We start from the raw sequence: 8339 nt of genomic DNA, 5'->3' as shown, positions 1-8339 counted from the left end.
AGATACATACAACTTTAGCCTGTTTCAGTATGTAGGTTCCAGATTAAAAGGTTTTTTTTAGGCGTAAGGGTAGGTTTTTGAGTGTGTTTCAGGTGAAAGGGTAGGTTTTAGGTGGGTTTCAGTTCCAGATCAATAACCATGCATAAACATTATTCTCTCAAAAATGAAAACATGTACATACATGTGGCTCACATATCATGGTAGTCCTGTTTGTGCTAAATAGAGTGTAATTTTTTTTTGCCATTGATATGTTTATAAGCAACTGAAAAAAGCACAAATGTCAGGGCATGTCAGAACATCTCAAGGACCCCAAAAACACCCCAGACCCCAGAGGGTTAAAAGGGTTTTTTTAGGCGTAAGGGTATGTTTTGAGTGGGTTTCGGGTGTAAGGGTAGGTTTTAGGTAGGTTTCAGTATGTAGGTTCCAAATTAAAAGGGGTTTTTTAGGCATAAGGGTAGGTTTTGGATGGGGGTTTCAGTGCGGTCTGTCATAAAAATAGAAAAAGAAGTAAATGAAACAGATTTAGGCATGAGTGTTAAGTCTTCTCGATGCTTCTTCCTATTTCAAGCGTGGAAGGAACCGTGATCCCCCTCCCCCAACCACTTCAGCAGAAATCCCTCCCAGCAGCAAACTTCATTGGTTAAGGTTACAGTGACAGGTAGGTTTAGGGATCAGTGTTTGGTGTAGGCAGTCATTCAGTACTGTGATTGACATGATCAAATCTTAAGAATCGGCTGCAGGGCGAACATGGGCGTGGCTTCTGACGTCACATTCGGATGTGGGCCGGGTTGGAGACACTTCTCACTGCGTGTGGCACTTCATTCACGAGAGGTGGGTGGAGTTAAGAGGGTTGACTGACAGTTTGAGGATCCTATGGAGTTACGAGTTTTAGTCGCAAGCTGTCTATAATACTTTACAAACATACAAATAAATAAATACAAAACCCACAGACAGACATAAAAGGTGTATGACATAAAATAGTAGACCTAATGATTTGTGAAAAACGACAGCAACGATATTTTAAATTGTTTTGATTTATATAATTGTCTTACAGTGTCTTAGCTTTAAAGTGAAATAATGTCAATAATAAAAAACAAATTGTAAAATATATATTATTTCTCCTCATTGTAATTGGTCCCCCCTGAACGTGCGAGCATAAATCTGGCCCTGGTAGACCAAGACAGTATTTTTGAGCAGCATATAGGTATGAAAACATGTTTACGCCTACCTAGATAGCATTTTTGGCTATTATAGGCACATTCAAAACTCATTTTTGACTACCTAACTTATACATCATTTTTGGAGCATCAAAAACACATTCAAACCTAGTCAAAACCTGTAGACAGTCTTATCTAGACAGCATTTTGGGCATTATATACACACATTCAAATAGTGAATCACCTACCTAGACTGCATTTTTGGGAATAAAAGGCATGTTAAAAACCTAGTCAAATCCTAAAGAGACTCCTCTCTTGCATTTTTGGCATCATACACATATAGTCAATAGAGAGTCACCAACCTTTTGGGGCATCATAGGCATGTATACAAACTAGACAAAACCCAGTAATCAGTTTCAAACCTAGTCAAAATTCAGTTGTTTCAAAATGCAACTAATAATACCCATGCATACTGTAATATCTGTGCCAGATTGATAACAAACTTAAAGGGAAGTTAGAAGGATGGGGGATGGATAGGAATAGAGACAGATAAAAAAGCTTCTCATAGACAAAAACAGATCACCACAGCTGTCTAAAACTCTACTGCTTCACTATCCTTTTAAACCTTCGAAACACATTGTCTTACATTCATCAAACCATGTAAGTCACCCCGGAGTGAACAAAGAGAGGCTCAAATTCTAAGCAGGCAAGAATTCCTTCCCGCAAAATGGAGATCAATGCTATATTGACTCACACTCATCAGAGTAAATTATTTTTCTTATTGATTCTGCTGGAAGACTGACATGTGGAAGCCAGAGGAGTAACGCTGTATTATGGTAAGATCTGTAAGTGCGCTTCTGTGGATGTAAACAATCGAGCATGCATGGTCATAGGTTACCCATCCACACACATACAAATATCACGACAGCATGCATCTGCTTGTGTGGTGATTTTGGAATAGGAGTCAATTAGTGTAATCTAATCAATTTGAGATGCATGAATGTGTACAGTCTATATTGGGTTGTGTGATAAAGTCTTATTTTTTTGGTCTGATTTTTAGATGATCTATTGCTTTTTCTCCCACTCATCAAGTCAAATTGCACGCATACAACTCACAAACAGAATATAAAATACACCATTGATTCCACCATAGCTCTTTTAAACACCAAAATTATACAAAAACCTTATACATAATTTGTTTCGCTATATAAAACTATTTAAATCAGTGTAAAGCAACAGAAAATATTTTCTATACACTAAAGTGTAAAATTGTTAGATACCTTTTATACAGTGGATTATAGTATATTATATTGTAAAACAGTATGCTGTTTCATTCACGCATGCAAAAAGACTCTTTTTATTAACCTTTTACCCATATACAGGTCAAATAAATAAATGAATAAACACCTATTTATTGTGCTATTAAGGATTTTTCTCCCATTTCTCTCCAACGAGTCTCTGTTAAACACATACTCTACCTTTTGGAAAGTGGGCCTTTATATTTCCTTCATATAAAAAGCTCTTCCCTTATCTGCAGATGTTCTTTCGCAGACATATGGAAATCCTCACCCTGTGGTCTGGAGGGAGGGAATGCTACGGAAGAGACCCATCTGGAGTGGGAACAAGGTGGGTAATGGAAGAGATGAGGCCCCCCTCTCTGCCAGGTTCTCTGGAGAACCCTTGGGCTTGTCTGGAAACGCATCAATCGGTCATACACAGCGGGCCGATCCAAAGCCTGTCACCGGATAGCCCAGGGAGAGGAGTTAAAACTACAATTGGTTCTGCCGTTTAATGATAGAAGCAACAGGCCACTGGAGACCCGGCGAGTGCTGAAACAGACAGGCTTAGTGAATGCAGCTGAAGGATTATGGCAGATTTTGGGTGATGATGGAGACAAGTGGTTTTGAGGCTGTGAATAATCACACGCAGCCAAACTTGACCACTTTGACATGCTTATTCAGTCAGATTATCGTACGTGAAGTGCAAAGAGCAGCATTAAAACCTTTTCACGTGTCAGGGCTTCAACACAAGTCTAATGCGCCATTTTGACCGTCATAATAAAAGCGCTGCAAATAGCATTACATAAGACGATTTTATGAGGTTACTAGGTCAAAAGAAAGTGGTTTAACAAGTTAAACAGTGTCAACAAACAAGGTAACATAGATTAGCATTCTTATCTGTCCCGTGTAATTGGAGTGCTCTGCGCTGGATTAAAGTCTTTGGCTGCAATGGCTGGATGATGATGATGATGATGATGAAGAGCCAAAGAGGGGTACCAAGCTGCTTTTGCTTTAAACTGTGCTTTTATTGTATTTGTATGTATAAATGGCAAAAAAGTTCTTAGCATTATTTTGTAACTTTCTCCTACTCAAGAACACAAGACGTACCTCCGTCAGAGCGTTGCAGCCGGGAGTGACGCGCTGCCAAGATGGCGACGGCCGGCTCCGCCCACTTTAGGCTTCAAAAACGCTCTTCAGAAACCAATGTACTTTGATGTCATAAACTGATCGTCTGTGTAGCGTTACCGCGTAACCATTAATGGTTGTAACGTAGTTCAAACGACTTACATAATAAAGTTATATCTGATTTGTAACCAGGCACTAAAGCGATTATCCATAAAACTTGCTTTGAACCAATCGGATTGTTTGGGTCCTAATCTGGGACTCACCACTACGGTGGGACTCAACACTTCACCACACCAGGGCTGCGTTCCAATCCAAAATTGTCATGCCCTCCACTCGCTAACTTCCCTCCGTCTCGTTCACTCGGATGTATGTCATTGCTTACGTTGCATGAGTGCCCACTACTGGTGGAACCTTTGCCATAGGCTGAATTGGAACGTGCTGCCATTGATCACTTAGAATCCACTATGGGGTTGATTAATTATTTATTTTTTTCCCTTACGAAATTGTTTAATGCAGCATTCTATATGTATAGTTCTGTTTGAGTTGTTTACATTTTTTTTTAATAATTAATATATCATAGATCTATCTATATATATATATATACTCTAGAATCATTTGTGGTGGGGGTAAATTAAACACAATATGCGTTGACGTCACAATCGTGTTGCATTGTGGTATATATATGGAGCTGCCTGAAGTGTACATATGTGACCCTGGATCACAAAACCAGTCACGTCACACGGGTATATTTGTGGCAATAGCCAACAAAACATTGTATGGGTCAAAATTATCGATTTTTCTTTTATGCCAAAATCATTAGGATATTAAGTAAAGATCATGTTCCATGAAGATATTTAGTAAATTTCCTACCGTAAATATATAAAACATTTATTTTTGTGAGTGAATGCAGCACAATCACCAACATAAATGAACAACTTTAAAGGAGATTTTCTCAATGTTTAGATTTTTTTGCACCCTCAGATTCCAGATTTTAAAATCGTTTTATCTCGGCAAAATATTGTCATATTCTAACAAACCATACATCAATGGAAAACTTATTTATTCAGCTTTCAGATGATGTATACATCTCAGTTTCATCAAATTGACCCATGTGACTGGTTTTGTGGTCCAGGGTCACATATGAAGTAGACTCGCATCCGCTGTAAAAAGCTGTATAAGCTCCTCCCAGATCACTTAATTTTCCACAGCTCATGTTGTCTGGAGTTTTTTTTTTGACTAATGAAGTCTCTTGGAAAGGTAGTTTCGTCAGCAGAACTATTCAAAAACACATTAAATAACAGTTCAACCCACTGAGGAGATTAATCTATCCCTTACAGCCTCACTTTCATTCCCATTAATAATCAAAGATGGCACTGCTGTGAATAAGGTCAATAGCCGCTATAGCCATAGGAGAATCTCTTAAGTGACAATAATAAAACCGTTTCTTTCTGAATTTTTACTTTTTGTAATGTGTCATTCAAATTAAAACAGAAATATGTAATTTTCAAATTTTCTTTTAATTTTTCGGTTAATTTTCTCAAAACAACATCTCTAGCCCAATGGTGCGGACCAATTCTGAAATGAAATCAAATTAAAATATTAGATATAAAATCTAAACTTTAAACACTTTAAATGAAAATGAGAAAAGTTTAAGCTGAGGTTCTAAAATTCCCAAAAAATATAAAAAAATAAATAACAATACTAACAAATGACTAATTATAATCAATCAATGGCCTACAGGGGGCGTATTCAGAAAGCTTTATTTTTGCAGTCCCTTTTCAGTGGCACTAGTGGCACAGAAATGACACACTTCAGCTTCAATGTGACTGACACATGCCTCTCTTCCCAGACATAAAAATGTATCATGCAAATTGGCTGGTAATCATTGGCTGTTTCACAAGTCGCCAGCAAACAGCTGGTCTGTTGCGAGTCATTTAGCTAGAGGAATAGAAAAGGAGCTGAATTTCTCAGTAGGCCTGAGCACTTGGTCTGCTCTGGTCAAGTGTCAGTGCTTTGCACGAAGGGTGAGAGCTCTACTCTGACATCTCCATCCCAGATGAGACAGCTCCCAGCATGCCTCAGGGCACCAGGACTCACTATCAGAGCTGCACACATCACTCAATGTGCTGAGGAGAAAGCTTTATTCTGCATACCAAATTATTTGCATCAAAAGCTATTAAAGGTTATCGGGCAAAACAGTAGTATCGAAACTCTACAGTATTTGGACACTTCAGCTGCTTTAAACGTCATTGCATTAGATAAAATATGAAACCAAATGACATTCATTTTAAAGAAATATAACAGGAAGATATGATGAATTAAATTGATATTTCCTGGTCTAAAACAACCTTGAGATCAGTTGGACACGTGTCTAATTGCATTTTGGGGTCAGTGTATTTGATGTGTGTTGAAGTATAATTGTATGAAAAAGACCAAAAACATCACGTTAGATAAATTGAACATTTTATTTGTGGAAAAAACACAAGCAAAATGCATCAATAGACATTTCTACTGGAAGCATGGGAAATGATAAAGAAGCCTCTAAAAGCAAAGTCGTGCACATGCCAGAAGTCTGTCGAATGTTAGCATTGTATCAGCTGTAGACAAGGAGCTGTGATCAATAAAAAAAAAAAATGAAGAGAAAGGGCAGTAAAATGTACATTTACAATTGAAATGAGCGCAATACAAAATTTACAAATAACAGCAACTAGCAAGAACAAAACCAGAAAAAAAAAAAAATGAAAAATTATTATGCAAAAGAAAAAGTAAAAAGCATTTTTTTTTTTATATACAAGATATTGACAAAATTAAAGGAGCCAGGACTATACAGGTACACTGAAATTTCACAAGGTTAACGCAATAGCATATGTAGACAAGCATTCTATATTTGGGTTTCTGACAAAAAAAAAAAAAAAAAAAAAAAAAAAAATCAAAAAAATGTAACCATCTTTACACAGTAAATTAAGGTTACTGGTCGTACACAAGAACAGAACTGCTTGCGCGTAAAAAAGAAAAGAAAAAAAGTTTAGCTCCATTGCTGTTCATAGCCTATTATGTTGGCTTTTGCACCATTTTGAGTTCTACATAAGCAATTTAAATTCAGCAATTGTTTTTTCTCCTCAAATTTGAATAAATTAAGATACAATTCATTGTTTGTTCTTTTTTTCCTTTACAATTTTACAAAATTCACGTTTCTGACAGCGGATAAGGCAAGTGAAAAAATGGCTATGTTCATACATTTTACGAAACGTTCTTTTTAAGCTATACATTGCAAATTCAATAACTTTGCAGGGGTTAAAATGTAGTAAAATCTCAACAATCTGAACAATGCAGAATAATTAAAGCCCCAGTGATTTATTTGTGATGTCAAACATCTCCCATTCTGGTTATTACTTTGCATACTTTGAGTAAAAGAAAAGATTTTACGAATAGTGTCCATCTTGAATTGCACTGATCTAAACGGGTAGCAAAACAAAATCAATACCAATACAACTGAAATGCTTTGTATTCAACAATCAATACCGGTTTGGTTGGTTAACATCACAAATACAGAAGACACACGTTTACCCTCTCAAAACAACCAGTAAAGCATGAAGGTTGTTAACAGAAGCAGTTTCCCATTCAAAGCATCAAAGTGTCCATTTATCTCTTCATTTCAAAACATACAAAAGATTTAAAGAACAATTCAAGGAGGGAAAACAGCTTGATGGGAATTCACTGTAATAATTCTATGCCATAGCAGAATTAGCACGCAGTACAATGACAGAAGTCATTTGACTTGAATGTCTATGAATTTACAAGTATACAAATATTCTGCATATATCAAGAGGACAAGAATTACACATTTGAAATGGATTATATTAGACTTTATTAAAATGTTATATATCACACATATGGTAATTACATTTTGAATTATTCATTTGCCTAGCATGTCATCAATATCAAATTCCTTTGGTCCGTCAATAAATAAAACTCATATCATATACACATACTTTGTACAAGTTTAATACAGTTCAAAGGGACGATTTGCTGACTTTAAGATTTGTGGGAGACGCCAGCTAGACAGCTCGAGTATTTTGAGTCAATGGGGTACGGTAAAGATGAGTGAAATCATGCTCGTGTCAATTTTTCATGACACCCAAGTAAACAGTTTTTTAAAAATGTTGGTACTGAATGAATGCTTGTGAGAGTTCCCATGCATTCAGTGACAGTTTGAAGCTCATGTTCAGCATGTCTCTGAATTCTAGCGGTGGGACTGTTTTAGTAAATACAGCACTGCTCTCCACGTACGCTTCTGAAAATAATGGGGTTGAGTGTCACACGTTTGCCTTCAGAATAAAACAAGGCTGAGTATAGCCCTAACATTAAAATTTGGAATCAAAAAAGAACTAGAAATCGCAAAATAAGTTCTTCAACGTTAAAAGCCTACGGACCTTTGAGACGTCAAACCCTTTTAGTGTTTTTACAATACATCATATGTAGACATTGAAGGACATCAAAAGCTGTTTCAAATACATTTGCAAAACCAGACGTTAAGCCAAGTGAGCATTAAGAAAGCTCAGTTCCGAATGTTCACATCCAAAGCTGACATCATGCTCGCAATGTCTCCTTGCAGTTTTTGAATCCCAGCTGTCTTCTCCATAACAAAGCGGATGCAAAACACCATCCGTTTAGTTCATTGACCAAACCAGATCTAGGGACCCCCAGTGCACAAATGTTCAGACCAGTCTCGCAAAATGGAAAAAACGAAAATCCCAAAACAAAGCAACAGAAGAAT

The 8339-nt window shown here is 36.9% G+C and overlaps 1 protein-coding gene across 1 annotated transcript in view; it reads right to left on the bottom strand.

The window, feature by feature from the left end:
- Positions 1-6009: 6009 nt before the first annotated feature.
- rybpb (RING1 and YY1 binding protein b) overlaps positions 6010-8339 on the bottom strand; it is a 29253-nt gene continuing 26923 nt past the window's right edge. The window contains exon 5 of the mRNA XM_081381829.1: positions 6010-8339. This exon is cut by the window's right edge and continues 883 nt beyond it. The gene's annotated coding sequence lies outside the window, so the exon portion shown is untranslated.

The sequence above is a fragment of the Scardinius erythrophthalmus genome, assembly GCF_964197995.2.
Source record: "Scardinius erythrophthalmus genome assembly, chromosome: 12".
Lineage (NCBI taxonomy): Eukaryota > Metazoa > Chordata > Actinopteri > Cypriniformes > Leuciscidae > Scardinius > Scardinius erythrophthalmus.
The sequence above is the reverse complement of the archived record's forward strand: the minus strand, read 5'-3'. Positions and strand labels throughout refer to the sequence as shown.